An 18,172-nucleotide genomic window follows, 5' to 3' on the forward strand; every position below is an offset into this window, starting at 1 on the left:
CAGTGAAGAAAACAGTTTTCTAATGCAGACTTAAATACAGTTAAGAAGATGCATAAGAACTTATGCATTTATGTAGATAAGACTGCATGCTCAGCTCTCATGGACTTTCCAATTAAGAACAAAAACAGTAAAAATCAGAACAGAAATCTACAAAGATGGCACCAAACATAAAACCATTAGAAGTTTCAACATGATACTTTCTTGTTTTTTCTCCTATTCTCTCTTCACTATAATTTTCTCACTACATAAATAAAATTACTGAAAAATTTTCCAGTCAAGAAGTGGAAGCAGTGAAAATTAGGTAATTCATCTGGCCTTTCCAGAAGCCTTTAGCAGGTGTGGGAGAAGGAACCCAGGCCTCTGGCATTTTGTTAAATGGAAGAATTGCAATTAGAAGGCCGTGCCTACATCTGGCCCCAACACCTCCTATTTCTGTAACTTATTTCTCTAAGCTGTATGACTTTGGAGAAGTCACTTAGATTTATAGCACCTTAACCAATTTACCTGTAAAATGGCCTATAATACCCTCCCCCCCCATTTTACAAGGTTAAAATGATGAAAAAAATGAAATAACATACATGAGCAAACATAATTAGATATCTTCAATTTTGTACTTACGGATTTTAATGAAAAATGTCCCCCGGATATTAAATATTTCTCATATTAAGGAATGCCAAAAATTCTGAATGGTCAAAATAGGGATATAAAGTTATTAATTTTGATAGATTTAGTTAAAGTGCTATGTCTACTTACGCATATTCTCAGAAACCAGTATGTCGTATTTTTTTTTTAAGCTTATAATCAGTCAATCGTCAGAACATCCTGATTTATACTTTGGAGATTTTTTAAAAATTTTATCAAATGTAGATATTTATACCAACATGACTAATTAGTCACTCCACAATCTGGTTGGCAGAATATAGCCTCTAGCAATAAAAGTAAAGCCTGCAAATGAAATAGTCTTTCAGAGGCACTCCAGTGCCAAAGAATTATTGGTATTGTCATAGAACATGAAAATTGAAGGGAAGCCAAAGCATTTAATTTCAAAGTTGGAGAGCATATTCTAATCACTGGATTTAATTTAATTGTCACTGTAACTATTATATGAAAAAATATTTATACCACCAAGGTAATAAATATATAAATGAGAGTTGCTTGGCAGATCAATAGAAGAATAACAGTTACTAAAAACTGAATTCTTATGGTTTTAGAGGTAACAAAATTTGTAAGTTCTAGGCCAATACATTTTGCTATATTATCTCAGATTATTAGCCCTATAGACATTTTGATATGTTCTTAAAATTGAATGTGATTAATTTAGAATTACATTGATTATTCTCTTTAGATGGAGAGCAGTGCCCATTTATCCTAAACGTTAGGGCGTAGCATCTAGGCACTTTTTGATAGTTTTGAGTGAAGCAGTGGGAGTTGTTGCATTTGCCTGTCCATCTCTCCCCACCCAAAAGCTTTGCAAAACAGCCAAAGACAAACTTCCATCAGTGAGTGAAAGAAATTTCACAGATATGAAGAACTTATGAGGAAATGGGTCAAAGGGTCAACTGATGTTTGATGTATAAATCGTGTTTGGGAAATACCAAAGGAGTCAGTTCACGTGCAAACTCCTACCTTGAGCTTTTCTTTCAAGATATGTCAGTGGTTTTTATTTAGACAATGAATAAAAAGAAAAAGAAAGATCGGAAAAGGTCATTTGCTTTGGATCTGGGAAACTGTACTTTTATTAGAAGAGAGGAATTCTGGCAAAAAATTGAAAAACAAAACAAAAACATTTCTGGTTTGATAGCACAGTTCTTGCATTCTAGGTTGCACTGTCTGAGTAAGAGAGATTAACTGACATGAAGGAACTGGTCCAGACAGTTGGTTAGAGGATACAAATGGCAGGTGTGGTAAAGGTGGCAGCTGAATATTAATTGTGCACAGGCTCATATCCCACTTGTTCTCTTTCGAAAATAAGCTTTAAGCCACAAGATGACTGTCAAGAACTATATCTCTTGCTCTTTTTGTTCAAAGCCACTCATGGGACTTGAAAATTCTTCAGATAATGAATGTTGCTTCCTCTTCTCAGATGCCCAGATTATCTATTTCCTACTTTTTAAAATTAAGCTTTTAATGCTAATAAACAGCAATGGTAATAATGAATCTAGCACCTTCTCTTAAATTTTGTTTTGTTTTGTTTTTACCTATTTTGGTTATTTTATACCTTGTAATACAATGCAGTAAGGTAGAAAACACAGATTTTGGAGTCATAAAACCAGACTTGGAATCTTTGCTTTAATACTAAAAAAGCCCTTAGATTTTCTGAAGATCATAAAGTCTGAATTTTAGTTTCCTCACCTATAAAATATCCTAAGTGCATCTTAGGACAGTATGTATTAAATACAATAGAATTTCTGAATTTTCTGGACCATCGTGTGACAAACAAATTGTCCAGTGAGTTTTTGTTCAATTCTCTTCTCATAGCAGAAATTAGAGGCATTTCTAATCTTACCTACCTAATTATTTATTCTAAATTTGCTTACTGTCGAATATCTTATATCTCTTTTTTCTCTATTATTTTAAGCCACTTAAAAGTGAAGTACTCTGTCAAAAGCTAATGTGAGTCTTTTTAAGGATGGCAGTTTTGTTCCCTACTTGTTCTTTCCTTCATTACATACTTATTTTTTAGTGGAAACAAAATATTTTATTATTATTTATTCTAATATATATAGAATTAATTCGATGAAATTTCCTAATGCTGCTTAAAAAGTTAACAGCTGTAGGCAACAGAATTCCATCTCACATTTTCATTTTACAACATCACAATATAGCATATGTGCTCCCCCACAGTGTGGCAAACTTGTCAACAGTTCATCCAAGAACCGATACATTCCTTATGGTAGAAGAGAAACAGTTAATCCTGGGAATGAAACAATTCTAATTTCACTGTTTTTCCTCCACCAAGGAGCTTTAAGTGCTATTTTATTTTCTGATTAACCCAAGGAGAGCAGTTCAGGATTTTGTCTCTATTTTTTTTTTTTTTGTCATGAGAGTACATATTGTAAAAGCTCCCAACTTCATAAATTTGTTAAAATCCAAATATATTGTTTAGTCTTTATAAATACTAAGTGAAAACCAGGTATTGATGAGGAGGAGGCAATGCCATCAATAGTAAAGCAATGGGTATAGAGTAAAATAAAACTTAAAGTTCTAACTGTAGTATCACTAGCTGATTCATCTTGGTGATTTCACATCTTTAGGTCTCAGGTTCCTCATTTATAAAATGGATAATGACAGTAGTATCCATCTTTTAAGGTAGTTTTAAGAATTAAATGAGATAAAGCAGGGAAGCACTTAGCACAGTCTCTAGCACATTATAAACACTCAATAAATGTACCTTGCTTTTATTATGAAAATATAATGTGATGAGATGGGCATTAATCCAGTCGAGTATTCAGTTAATAGTAAAGACCCTAACGTGCCATCTGCCTTTTTAGTAGTGAGATATTGACTTGCTTTTCAGTTATAATACAAGATATTTGGTGTCTTGGGGTTTGGTTGGAGGGCAGAACAGTGAATTATCTGCTATCCAGCTTCTTTTAAAATTCAGTGTGATACAAAGTACCACCTATAAAGCGTTCTTGTCAAACGGGGAAACAAACAAAACCCGAATCTAACTAAACCTCTGGAATTATTCTATATTGTAGATTTTTTTTATATGCACACATTATTTTAAAATATACAGCAGCATCCTAAACTTGTTTATCTACAAGTAATGAAACTTAAGGTGATTTGAATTTTCTAAAGTATGTGGAAGGTATAATAATATCTAAGATATGGTAATAGAGGGACTGCAAGGAATAGAAATGTGGGCAGATTTAAGAGCTATTAAAGTAAATAGTTTTTAGGACACAGTGATGAGCTGCAGGCACTGTTAGAGACAGGAGCTGACTAGGCTTTCCCAGATCTGTGGAGAGGATGACTGCAAGTTTGTTGGTTCCACGAAAGGAAGAACAAATATAGGTGTAGGGGAAGGTGGATTATCAGAAGGACAATTTGTGACATGTTAAAATTGAGATATCTGTAGGATATCTGGCTGGGTGATACTTGAAAGGTCTCAAATTTGAGGAATGGTTTAGGCTGACCATATAACTAGTATAAATCAAACAACAAATTAACTGATTAACAGAATGCATTCTAAATAAAATATTTTGGTTCTTTTTGGGGGAGGGGAGGGAGGGGAGGGAATCTCACAGAAAGACAAGTAGTTTTCTTCTGCAAATAGCTGAACTGTTTTTAGCTAATGCAAATTTTTATTGTTAACATTCTTTCCTACTGAAAAACTTTAATTTTTTAATCATTTTCTTCTGCTGTTTTGGGAATGGCCATACACCCTTTAGGGAATAAAAGTAATGCTTAAACATGTTAAATGTGGTGAGTATACTTTGAAAAATAATTTTCAGTTGGTTACCAAAAGGGAAAAAAATAATTGCTTTACTGAACCGAATGTATTTTTCTTTTTCTTTTTTTCTTTTAAAACCAGCCTTTGTTTCTCTTACCTTTCTCCTGTAGAGAAACAGCAGGGAGTAGATTTTCTTAATACAAGAGTATATTATCACCTTATATTACCTCCCTGTGGTTTCTGGAAAAATGCAATCCCAAGTACAATTCCTGGCTGTGGTATTTGTCTACGCATGTTTTAAAAATGACTGTAGCTATTTTATATGATTAGGCCTCTAAATTATACTCTTCAAAAAGTTGCTCAACTTATTTTCCTCATCTTTTCTCCTTTTGTTGGCTGGAGGAATTCCGAGGACATGGTTTTTGTGTATCTTATGCATTTCGAATTTCCACTTTATTTCCTTTTCCAACAACAATAAAATTACTTCTATTTAATGGAAAAAAAAATGTTTTTCCCATTGTATCACTTCTCCTCCTCCTTTAAAATTTAACCAAAACCAAAGGTCTATTATGGTCTTAAATATTAACGATTCATTAAAGAGATGAATTTCAATTTGGAATTTGCTGAGATAGAGTGGAAGAAAATCTACATGCAAAAGGAAATCAGTTTTACACTGGAGAATTTTATGGTAAAGAAAACTTGATATAAAGGATTATAAAAAGTTCCTTCTCAATAAGAAGAGCAATGGAAACAGCTGGCACTTCAGTAAGAGTAAATAAACCCTGGGATCAATGCCTCATGCATGTAAAGTAAATTAATTCTTTCTGTGTACCAATTAGTTTATTTGAAAATATTTTACTTTAGGTATCTAACATAGCTGTTATACCTTAATTGCAATATGGACATAGATAAATAATGTTCATTTTGAGGGAGAGTGAAAATGAGAGTAGATTTGCTTGACAATTTCTCTTCTTTCATTATGTAAAATAAGGTTTTAAGGGAAAACTTAGTCTATATTTATAGGTGTAGGTGTAAGGTCTCCATTTGTCTGGTTTAAATAGTTGTCTAAATGCCTTTACATTTCTTTGAGTACTGTTGAATTTTTCCTTCAAATATGAACTTGGTGTCTGCAGTTTTCCTTATATATTAGGCATTGTCATTGGACATCAAGAATATTTTAAAAAACAAGATGGAATGGAGCAACAGAGGTAGCACCTCTGAAGAACCTAAGACTGGAGGAGCATCTGAGTAAACCTGCAAAAAGAATAAAGGAAGGATGGAAGGCAGGGAGGGAAGGGGTTGAATGGGTGGATTAAGCTATTTGAGTACCAACTAGAACTGCCATTTTGCTGAAGGCAGACATTTTATTTGATAAAACTTTACTTGCCTACTTGGTTTAGTACATTTTTTTAAAAGAAAGTAATAAAAATGTCTAAATTTAATTTTAACTTCTATGAAAGACCTACCTGATGATATGAATGTGCTAGGAGCCTTAGAAGGAAATATGAATGGATAGGATTTTGGAAATAGCCATGTGTGTACTTTACTTTTCAGAGGATTAAATCTTAGTGAATCAAAATCTATGGGAGGTAGATAAGGGTAAAGGGGGTCAAATATATGGTGATGGAAGGAGACGTGGCTTTGGGTGGTGAATACATTATACAATATACAGATGATGTGTTATAGAATTGTACACTTGAAACCTATATAATTTTATCAAGCAGTGTCACTCCAATAAATTTAATAAAATTAAAAAAAAAAGCTATGATTCAATACCCAGGGAATGGAAGGCCATAATAATTCTAAAATTTCAATTGTTCTTCAGTTAGGAATCTCAAAATTTGAGATCTTTAGAATTAAGGCAGTTAAAGATACCAGTATAATTATACAGGACATTTGAAAGAGCTTAACAAAAAAATGAATCTATAATCTTAAATTTCTATCATGTTCTTGGCTATCAAAGTTAATGCAACACTAGACAAGTCTATTGAGGAAATTCCATAGCATTTCTTATATTCATATGTTCTGATATTGTGGAGTTATTCTATATAAAGACATAGGGATAGTCATTATTGAAAATAAATTTTAGACCTTATGATAGCTAAAAAATTTATCACATTAACAAACTTGATCTTTTTTGTAGTAAGTATCATCTTATTTCCTTGAATATAAAAACAATCTCCATCGGGCTTCAATGTCTGGCCTACTCAGACCAAAAATTCCATATTCGGTTATCCTTGTCATTTTCTATCAATTCCAATATCCAGAATAAATGACAAAACATGCATAATAGGGAAAATTATCAAGAATGACAAAGTAAATGACCTATAATTCAGATGCAACTCAAATACTAATCATTAAAATATGAACTTATGTGTTATAGACCCAAAGAATAATAATTCTTTTTATTTTTTTATTTTATTTTATTTTATTTTATTTTATTTTATTTTATTTTATTTTATTTTATTTTAATTTAATTTAATTTTACTTTTGTTTATTTTAATTTAGTTTAGTTTCAGGTGACAAGCACAAATGTTAGATGTTTATATAATTTATGAAGTGATCTCTATGACTACTCTATTTCCCACCTAGCACTACACGGAACACTACACGTATTTCCTATGCTATACTCCATATCCCCATGACTGTTTTCTTAACTACTAATCTGTACTTTTTAATCCCTTCACCTTTTTCACCTGGGCCCCCAACCCCTCTCCCGTCTGGCAATTACCAGTTTGTTCTCTGTATCCATGAGTTTGTTTTCGATTAGTTTGTTCATTTATTTCGTTCCTTAGATTCCACATATAAGTAAAATCATATGGTATTTGTCTTTCTTTGACTTAATTCACTTAACATGATATCCTCTAGGTCTATTCATGTCATTAAAAATGGTAAGATTTCTTTTTTTTTATGGCTCAGTAATATTCCATTGTACCATACCTTGTTTAGCCAATTGTCTATTGATGGGCATTTAGGTTGCTTCTATGTCTCGGCTATTGTGAATAGTGCTGCTGTGAACACAAAGGTGCATAAATCTTTTTGAATTAGTGTTTTGGTTTTTTGGATAAATACCCAGGAGCACAATTGCTGCGTCATAAGGTAGTTCTATTTTTAATTTTTTGAGGAACCTTCATACTTTTTTCCATAGTGGCTATACCAATTTGCAATCCCGCTATCAGTGCACGAGAGTTCCCTTTTCTCCACGTCCTCGCCAACACTTGTTTTTTGATTTATTGATGATAGCTCGTCTGACAGGTGTGAGGTGATATCTCTTAGTGGTTTTAATTTGCATTTCTCTGATGATCAGTGACCATGAGCATCTTTCATATGTCTATTGGCCATGTCTGTATGTCCTCTTTGGAGAAATACCTATTCAGGTCTTCTGCCCATTTTTTATTGGATTTATTTTTGGTGTTGAGTTGTATGTGTTCTTTATAAATTTTGGATATTAACCCCTTATCATATGTATCATTGGCAAATATCTTCTCCCATTCCGTAGGTTGTCTTTTTGTTTTGTTGATGCTTCTTTGGCTGTGCAAAACCTTTTTAGTTTGATGTAATCCCATTTATTTTTTTCTTTTGGTTCCCTTGCCCCAAGAGATATATCAGAAAAAATATTACTAAGAACAATGTTTACTGCTTGTGTTTTCTTCTAGGAGTTTTATGGTTTCGGGTCTTACATTTAAGTCTTAATCCATTTTGAATTTATTCTTGTATATGGTATAAAAACGTTTTTTTTGCATACATCTGCCCAGTTTCCCTAACACCATTTATTGAAGAGTCTGTCTTTACCCCATTGTATATTCTTGCATATAGGTGTGGATTTATTTCTGGGCTTTCTATTCTCTTCCATTGATTTACGTGTCTGTTTTTATGCCAGTACCATGCTGTTTTGATTACTATGACAACCACAAAGAGAAATTCCAAACTGTCTATGGTACCTAGTCTCCAAAAATGGTCTCTAATGAAATGAACCGTATCTTCCAGTATGCCCTCCTGTAATACCCTTCTTCTCTGAATCTGGGGTGTCTTGCCATTTGCATTAGTTGACAAATATGGAAGAAATGATGGTCTGCCAGCTCTGGGCCATGCCTTTAAGAGGATGGGTAACATCTATTTCTTTGCTCTCAGAATATTCACTTTCATAAGCCACATTGAAGAAGTCTGGCTGTCCTTTTGGAAAGGTCACATGGAGAGGTCATGTCAATTAGGAGAAGCCCTGAAACTGCATGGATGAGAAGAGGGCCCAGCTATGCTAGCATTTCAGTTGAACATGCAGATTGATTCCAGTCACAGCTGCCATATGACTGAAACTACATGAGAGTCCCCATGTGAGGGCATCACAATTACTCAGGTGAACCAAGTTACCCCACAAAACTCTAAGACGTAGTCAAACAGTTGTTTTAAACTATTATGTTTTGGGGTAGCTTTTGTAGAGATAATCAAAACAAATTGGCACTAGAAATGGATCCATGGAGACAGCCTTAAAATTGGGAATTTGTAAGTAGCTCTCTTAGCTAATTAGATTCAAAGGCATCCATGAGCCTGCTTGGCTCTGCTAGCTCATGGCACACAGTGGCAAAACAGTAATTTAAATTAACACATGTAGTCACCTGTAATAATTAAATGCCTATAAATGAAAAGTTTTAGGTAACCAAAGAGTAACTACTATAGAAATGTTAGAGTAAATAAGAAAAGTAATTGTTGATTGCTTCTAAATGCACTGGAAAATTTGGAGAAAGAAAATTATAAGCTCAAGGCTTTGAATTCTCAACTCAAGGTCTTAATAAGAGACCGGAAGACATCCACAATAGCTCTAAACAATACCTTTATTTCCTAGAGTTGCATGATTTTAGTTTCTGTATAGTAAACTACAAACTATGACCACTAACCCAGTTATTACTTTTTTATTTCAGCACTAAGCTCAATATCATGCACAATAGTCATCTGGCAAATGCTGAATGAATAAATGAATACTTGAGTAGAAATGCATGCTTCGGAATAATAAATATAGTAAAAAGTTAAGAGAAGTGACGTTTATATAAATACATTCTGACTTCATCCTAAAGAAAATGGGAAGGAAAAACATTTAGCTCTGTTCATAAAAGACTTTAAAAATTATATTTTTGACTTTTGATTTGAAGAGACCTATGGGAAACATATTTTATATATAATAGTGTTGCTATTACTTTTTGTTTCTTATCTATTTTAATTAAAGATTAACTTAAATATATTGGGGCAGGGGAGTTTAGTGTAAATTCAAATGATTAGGGTTTTAAATTTCATTTCTAATCATGGTAATTCAATTATGTTTTGAAAAAGGAAAAATTTGTTTCGGAATCTTTTTCTGATTTTTTTTATTTTAGGACGATTTCCTCAAATTATATTTTTTCTGATGATTATTTAAAAATGACGAGCAGCTTGCATTTGTGACCTGATGTGAAAAGTATGACAGTTGGAACTTTTAGCCACACTTATGCAGAAACCCAGCTCACCATAATCCTGGTGGACAGATTGGAGTTCTGTTTTTATTAACCTTTTCTCAAGAGAAAGAACTTGGCTATTTACTTCCATTTCCACTTTTGGGAGGTGTCATTATTGTTACTTTTGGGTCACATAAATGGTCTGTTCAGCTTAAATTCACCAAATTTTTAGAATGCAACATAGTATCTGCTGAAGCCTTAATGTAAACACACATGCCAGAGAATATTTCATACTGGAATATTCCCCATCCACCTATGTTATGAAGAGTGATCTTCACAGAGGTAGTTGCACTCTATTCTCTAAATTGTTTTTAAATTTCCTTGTGGCTGGCTTAAGTCAATAGAGCAGTGTAGTGTACCTTTTGAAAAATCTCCTGTCTCACTTCTCAATACTCTCCATTTTTTTTTTTTTCATATTAAGCAAGAGAAGCCACCGTCATATACTGTGTAGTTATCTGTGATCTATTGGTCCAACTTGCTGGATTAATGCCAGATTTCAACACTCAGCTCCCCACTGGCAAACTACTTTCCCACCAGTGGTTAAAAAATGATCACTTTTATGCTTAAGCACACACATTGACATCTCCTGTCTTGAATTCCTCTGAAAAAGAAGAAAAATAGCTAGAGAAGTCTACCATAGCAGCCCCCTCTGGCAGGGATTCGAAAGTAAAAGAGCATTTCCAATTTCAGTGAAAACCAACTGGTTCAGAAAAGTTCAGGTACTTCAGAAGTTAACACAGGCCTCCCTTTGGTCCCATCAGGATTGATATTCCTATCTGCCCAGTTTGCTTTTACTCAGTTCAGCTGTTTTGTTATTACTTATAGAAAATGTTGCCTCAGCTGGAAAGCGGAATCATATCAGAAACCATTTTCAGAGAAGTTTAATGATGATATTTCAGTGGGACAAAAGGAAAAGAGTGCCCCCTCAGGATTTCTTTAAAATCCATAAAGCCAGGTTTTGAAAAGAACATGATTGGAATGCAGCAAGAAACCTGTCCTTAACAATTCTTCCTCATTGAATTGCTTCCCAGTTGTTCTTTAAATGGCAACCTTTCATAGTATAGGGCATCTTTACTTACTGGAAAATTGGCAGCCTTCTCATGACACAGAAAACATTAGCTTCACACAAAGAATTGAAATAAATTATTTTCTCTCTTTCCTGTTTTAGGATGAAATTTTAAGCTTTGGTCAAGAGATTTTTGTTTTTCTTCTCCAGGGCAAATGGGATAAGAAATTCTGAAATTAAAAAAAGAAAGCGCCAATTAGATTTGGAAAAAAAAGAATTGATAGTTTATTTTCTTGAATTTGAATTTGTTCTGCTTTTTTAAAATTTCTTAAGTAAATGAAAATTTTAAATTACTATGAGTTTTTCATGAGTTATCAACATACAATGGGCTAAAAATACCATATTATTTTGATGAGACTTTAAGTGAAATAAAATCCAAAAGTTTTCTTTGATATTTATGAGAGATATCTAAATAAATTAGTTGGTGCTTATAAAAAAAAATCAGAGTAAAACCAGAAATGATAAAAGAAAACAATAGGCGAGAGTAAAGAATGAAATCGAGTCAGGTATTAACCTATATGAGACAGACTATAGATGCAAAAGGATTTACAGAAGGGCCTTTTGGGCTGAGGAAGTTAGAGGGACTTCAGGAAACAAGTGCTCCTGAAGTAGTCAGTGGAAGAATTAAAAAGGTAGAGTTCATGTTAGAGGCTATATCTTAATTTTCTACCTTTTTAGAATAAAGAAATAGACATTTTTACAAATATAATATAACCAAACATCCCTAGAATTTCTTAATCTAACTTAAAGGAGATGAACACATTTAAAGGAAATGTGATAAAAGAAGAAATTGAGAGTTTAATAGGAATGAGAAAAAGGGGAAGTACAGAATACTATGGACAGAGAAGACAACATTCAGAGGGATGAAGTCAAACAGGTAGAGTTATAGTGCAATGGTCAAGGAAGATGATAACTGTTGGGGGGCTAAAAGAAAGACAAGGACTGAAACAAATCACTGAACTTTAGTGAGAAGGAAAATTTTGTTGACCTTACAGCAATTTCAGTGGAGCGGTTGATGGAAGTTTGAAGAAATTAATGAAAAATCAGGGGTAATAATTAGATACTATTATATAAGAATTTTAATTGTGAAAAAGGCATCAATAATAGGATAGCAATAAGAGTAGTAATGATAGCAGAAAATTGTGTGTGCATTTTGATATAACTGGTATTTTGTAATATTAAAAACTCTTCTTATTTGAATTAGAAGAATATGAGAAAGAATTGGAAGATGAGATAGAATTGCCACTTAAGATGCTAGGGAGGAGATATTTAAAGATAATACTCTCCCAAATTAGAAGGGAGTGTAATAAAGTACTGGTAGAGGAGTGAGTTTTAGAGAGGAGAAGAAGCTCGCTCTTCTGAGGTCACAGGGATAGATGAGCAAAAAAAGAAAAAAAAAAGTTTCAAATAAGAGTGATATGTGTGTGAACACACATGGAATGATCTTCCTCAGGTTAATGACGATTTCAAGTAAAAACAGAGATAAAAGTTTGAGGATTGACAAGAGATCATAAAGTTAGAATATGACTTAGAGATTATGGGCTAGAATACATGAGGCCCAGAAAGCAAAGACTGGAACAAAATTTTAGTTTTGTAGTCTAAACATTCAGAAATGTAGGCCTGCCCTATAACTGAAGAAAATAGAAACAATGTTGTGTGAGTTTTGAGTGCTGAAAATCCTTCACCACTTCCCCTATCCCAAACTCCTAGCTCTGCCATAGTTCTTGGACTTTTCATATTATTTATTACTTTAGGTTAAATGAGTTGAAGATCTCTGTGTTGGTGTGAAAATAGTACCAAAATGATACCAATATCATTAGTATTGTCAATTAGTAAATACTATTATATCTTAATTTATCATGCCTTACATAAAGATGTGGCTCTTGAATGCTGAACCTCTGGAGCCTGTGGTATTCCACTCAACTAATTTTGTAAATGAGATCCAGTGGTATCTTTATGACCACAATGTTTTAAGTATTTTCATTGTTTATGTGGAGTCTTGGCCCCTCATTTGATTGACTCTTCATTTAAAAGTAACACAAATGACCAATATAAAACTTTATCTAACTTGTATAAATGTAGCTGTATCTCTCTTATTTCTTAATAATTACTTATTAACACTTAATAATTGCTTTTATTAAGAAAAATTCTCTGTCTTTGGAAGCTTCCTTGTCATGAATAAGCCTATAATTTAGGGCATACTCAGAGTTTACTCATTCCTAAGTGCATTAGTTCTACCAAACACAGGAAAGAGAGGGAGAGAAACACAACAGAGACGGAGTGACAGAGAGACAAGTAGAGAACTCAAGTGCCTGGTTATTCCATAGTTTCTATATGTGCAAAAACCAGAGTCATTGGGGAGAAAGTCTTGGAATAACCAGAGAACATTTGATTTTATAGCATAAAAAAGAAGTATGCAGACATGAAAAGGGAAAAATAATATTTTAGTAGTGTTTCACCAGGTGGGCACTGTGAGGTTGAAATGAAGTAATGCATGTAACCAGTTAGAACAATCCTGGTACATGATAAGCATGCAATAAATGTTAGGCGATGTAGTTACTTTTAGCGCTTAAAACACTGAACAGGCTGCTGATCTAGAAAATATTGCTCTTTTTTTTTTTTGACTGGCAAAAAATAAAATCACTCACAGGTACACACACACCAAAAAATAAATTTAGAAATGTTTCTCCAGATTATTCAATCCTCTTAGAGTTTTCTCCTGTCCATAATAGGAGAGGAAGGAGCTGAGGAGAGACACTGAATGACCTCAAAAGAAGCACAAGTCCAGATATGAGTATTCTTTTTCTCTAATGGATAGTAAATGAAAAAAAAAAAAAACCTAAATATTTGCATACTGCTTTTTTAAAAGTAAATTTATCATTTTTTTTTAGAAAACTGTAATAGCTGCCTAGCAATTTAGCAGTTTTCATTATTTTCCTGTCATTGAAGCTTTTCTTTAAGATAAATAAAATTTCAGATAACATCCACGATATAATTTGACTGCAATGCTGCACTTTTGATAAACCATGCTGTTGTTTCAGATACATTCGAAGAAAATGAACTAAATATCCTTTTTTACAATGACTGAAGAATACCTCAGAATATACAGGTATATATGTACATATGTATTTATTCATCAGAAAAATATTAAAATAATAAATTACATTGCATCATACTGAGGTTCTCTTATTTTACATTCTTGAATATTGCTCATTCATATTTCTTTATATATCAAATAACAAGCACATTCAATTAACCAACAGTAATCAGGCCTCTGCTATTCTAAATTCTAAATATAAATTTATTTTATATGAAACAGCTCAGAAACAAGAGTTTTAAAAAAACTGGATGCAGTATTGATTTTCTCCTATTATTTTGAAAGTGAAACACAGCTTTCAAATATTAGACTATCAAGATGAAAAATAATGTTAGGTGGTAAAGATTATATTTGAAGGAACTGCATTCCCCTTGGAAGTTACACATTTGCCTCCAATATAAGAAAAATGCTTGTTAAAACAAAACAGTTCTCTTGGTTACTAAAATATATCAGTTCATAGAATTCTCTTGTAAAATGTCTTCACACGGTAATCAGTTTTTTGGGCTTTCAAAGTTGAAACCTGGAGTTCAACCCTTTATAATTAGGAATTCCTAAACACAGGCAGTCTGTCAAGCCTTGGATGTAACTTGGATCCTGGTCACAATAGACAGATTTTTGGTAGCAGCTATTTCAGCATTTCATGAATTTAGTTAAAAATATAAATGTCTCTTTCAACATTTTGTAAGTTTTACTTTTTTTTTTTTGACAGAACGTATACATGCCCCAATAAAACAAAATCTGATTATTACTCATTAAACTAAACCTGCAGTCTGTCACCACTAAGGATGTTGTTTCATTCACAACCTATGATGATACAATGAATCTGATTATAAACATGAATAAAATTATTATAAACCATTCAGAAAATAAAATTAAACAAAAACCCCAGTTATCTTAATGCTCAAATTTACATGAAGTTTGTCAACTGGCTGATTCATTTACAACATTCTAAATATCATCAAAAATATATAAATGAAGAGGGCACTGTTTTGATACTTACTCAAACTTAGAATTATAAGATATTTAAATACTTTCATTCTGAGATTAGTAATCATTTTTACCTTATCAACTAAATTTCTTCCTCCTATTTTCTTTATAAAGCAACAAAAGCACAGTTAGAATCACAGAACTATGCAGTGTAGACCAATCCTAGCCACTCAGATGTGAGAAAATTCAGATCTAGACCAGTGGAGAGATCTCACATTTTCACAGGAATGAGACTTGAAACTCTAATTCTATGGAGGGGAACGCTATAGCTGTGTCTTGAATTTACATTCCAGAATGTCTTCATGCCTAAACCAGTGCTAAGACGTGTCTTGAAAGATGTCTCATTTTGTAAATGTGGAAGAATGGGTGAAGTAACAATTATCTGTTATAAAATGAGTTCATTAGGGGCCAGCAAAGAATTTAGACCAAAATACAACAAAGAAAATGGCTTGCTACTGGTTCTGGCAATTTGAATGTAATGGTAGCAAATTTTCACTTTGTAACTTTGTATTTTAATAGCTTTCAGAATAGGACTTGGTATTTGTTTCACTCTTTAATTTCTTTGGAATTTGTTAAATTACAAAATCTAATAAGTAGTTATCTGTGTATACATTTAATCAGTTTATCAAATATTTAATGTATGTGCATTACTGTCATCAGAATACATGTTATGCAGAGCCTGCTCTTGGCATCACTAGCTTCTGAATCAAAGTATTGCTTAAGTGTATCTAAATGGCAGAGCTAGGTCCTTTGCTTAAATTCTGTAGCTTTAAGGAAGACAAAGAAATTGGTCTTTCATTTTTATTTTGGAAATGTATTAAACATTGTAAGGGCTAAGTTGCTATAGCACAGACACACCAAAGTACAATTGCTTATTGAGGAGAGAAATACTTTTTCTGATATGGCAGTCCTAACAGTCCTAAGCCAAATGTCCAGGCTGTATGGTGGCTATGGTTTGTATGCTCATTCTGGGACTGGATCTTTCCATTCTCTTCCCTGGCCATACACAAGGTTGTCGTTCTCATCTGCCTAATCAGAACTTGATTGCAAATGTAATTATTTCAATTCACAGAAAGAGGAAATAACACTAGTATAAGTAGGTTACCAATTACACAGGAGATGATGGCTCAAAAGTTCTAAGTCACTATCCTTACAGCCTATTTTCAAAGGAGGCTGGGAAGTGCCATCTGTAGCTGGCCAGCCATTTGCTCCTCTAGAACTCTATTAGTAGGGAAGGATAGGAGAGGACCTGCCTGTCTCTGACACACAAACTCCTATCTCCATGAATTCCCTGCACTTAGTAAAAGTGTGCTTCTGGGTAATTACATGCACCTTTGAGTAGAGTTTTAAGTTCTTTGCACAATCTACAAAAATAAAATTCTTCAGTAGAAATCACTTATCTACCAAATTTAAAATATATATTTCAGAAAATATAATGTTTTAATGAGATTTTCACAAAACAACCAATTTAAGCTGATCATTTTGTTTAGCATGACAGACTTAAAAAACTCTGAGTGTAAAAATATTAATCAGAAAAAAAAATGGAGTCATCTTTGGATTCTCAGGGGCTTAGGTTGTCTTTCAACATGACCGACGAATTGACTTTCATTTGCTACCTCCCCATAAACCTTTTAACAAGTAGTTATTGAATGCCTATCTTTAGATCTATACACATGGAAAGTTAAAAAGTTACCTATTTTTTTAAATTAATTAAAATTAATAAGAAATATAACACATATAAAGAGATCTTCTACACGAATGCCCTTTTTGTTTGCTTTGTGAGAACTTGATTTCTAGAGGTACACAGAAAATGTAATTTAAGTCCAAGGAAAGAGTAATCAATTCTAGTTGAATTTCAACTATGGAAAAATCTTAGAATTATTTGATACACTTTAGCAAATCCCTTTTCTATAAGGAATAATCAATCAGAGAAGTTTATTTCTAAATTGTTCATATTTACTTACAATTTTCAACACCTATTTCTCAGTAATATTGTAGCCTCAATGGCATATGAGTTCAGAAAACCCTAGCCAGTTGTGTATTCTCAAATAAAGATAAGGATGTCAGTCTTCTCTTCGAAACTACCTTAAGAATGACAGGCTACAAATCACTATGGACAGGAAGAAATGAAAGTCTATATGTTAAATGTGCTTTTTCCTCTTGGGTTTGAAGATGAAGAAATCCTTTTAAAGTATACATTAATGTGTAGTAATTGATACATCTAGATCAGCTTAGGTGTTGTCAGTCTCATTGTGTGTATATATAAAGTTAACATCTTAGAAATAACCATTTTCCTCCTGACCCAGGTACAGAAACAGAAATTTGCATGATTTCTTACCAGTTTGTATTATATGGCTGAGGACCGCTATCGAAGCATTTCTAGAGGCTGGTTTGTTTATATTTAGTAGGCATTCTGTACATGCGACATTACTTAATAAAACGATCTTTACTCTTCTTAAGTCTGGTTTCTCAGGAACTGTTTTGGTAGTTTTTAAAGGAAAAAATTGCAAGACACTAGGCCTAATACATTGATTAAAACAGCACGCTTATGGCATTCCTTCTTATTCAATTCCTTAGATATTTTAGGGACCTTCTTGAATTAAAAGGAACCAAGTCCATAATGCTGTTTACTATGTATCCAGCAGGTTCTCTCTTGTTAATTTAAGTCAGCTGTTAATATTTACTTATAATTTCTTTTCTTTTTTCTTTTTTATAGAGATATAGTACACTTACCATAAAGTTCACTTTTTAAAAATGTACAATTTAGCAGTTTTTAGTATAGTCACAAGGTTGTGCATTACCACTATTTTATTCCAGATTAATTTTCACTCCAAAAAGAAATCTTATAGCTATTGTCAGTCACTCCCCATTCCCAGTTCCCTACAAACCCTGGCAAACAGTAATCTACTTTGTGTCTCTATGGATTTTTCCATTCTGGATATTTCATTAATTGAATCACATGGCCTTTGAATCAAATTTAATCATATTGAAAATGCAGCTCTTTGCATTTTTTTTTTCCACTTAGAGTAATGTTTTTAAGGTTTACTCATGTTGTGGCATGTATAAGTACTACATTCATTTTTGGATGAATAATTTCCATTGTATGAATTTACCACATTGTATTAGGGTTTTCCAGAGAGTCA

Source organism: Pteropus medius, unplaced genomic scaffold (assembly GCF_902729225.1).
Source record: "Pteropus medius unplaced genomic scaffold, Ma_sr-lr_union100, whole genome shotgun sequence".
Classification (NCBI taxonomy): Eukaryota; Metazoa; Chordata; class Mammalia; order Chiroptera; family Pteropodidae; genus Pteropus; species Pteropus medius.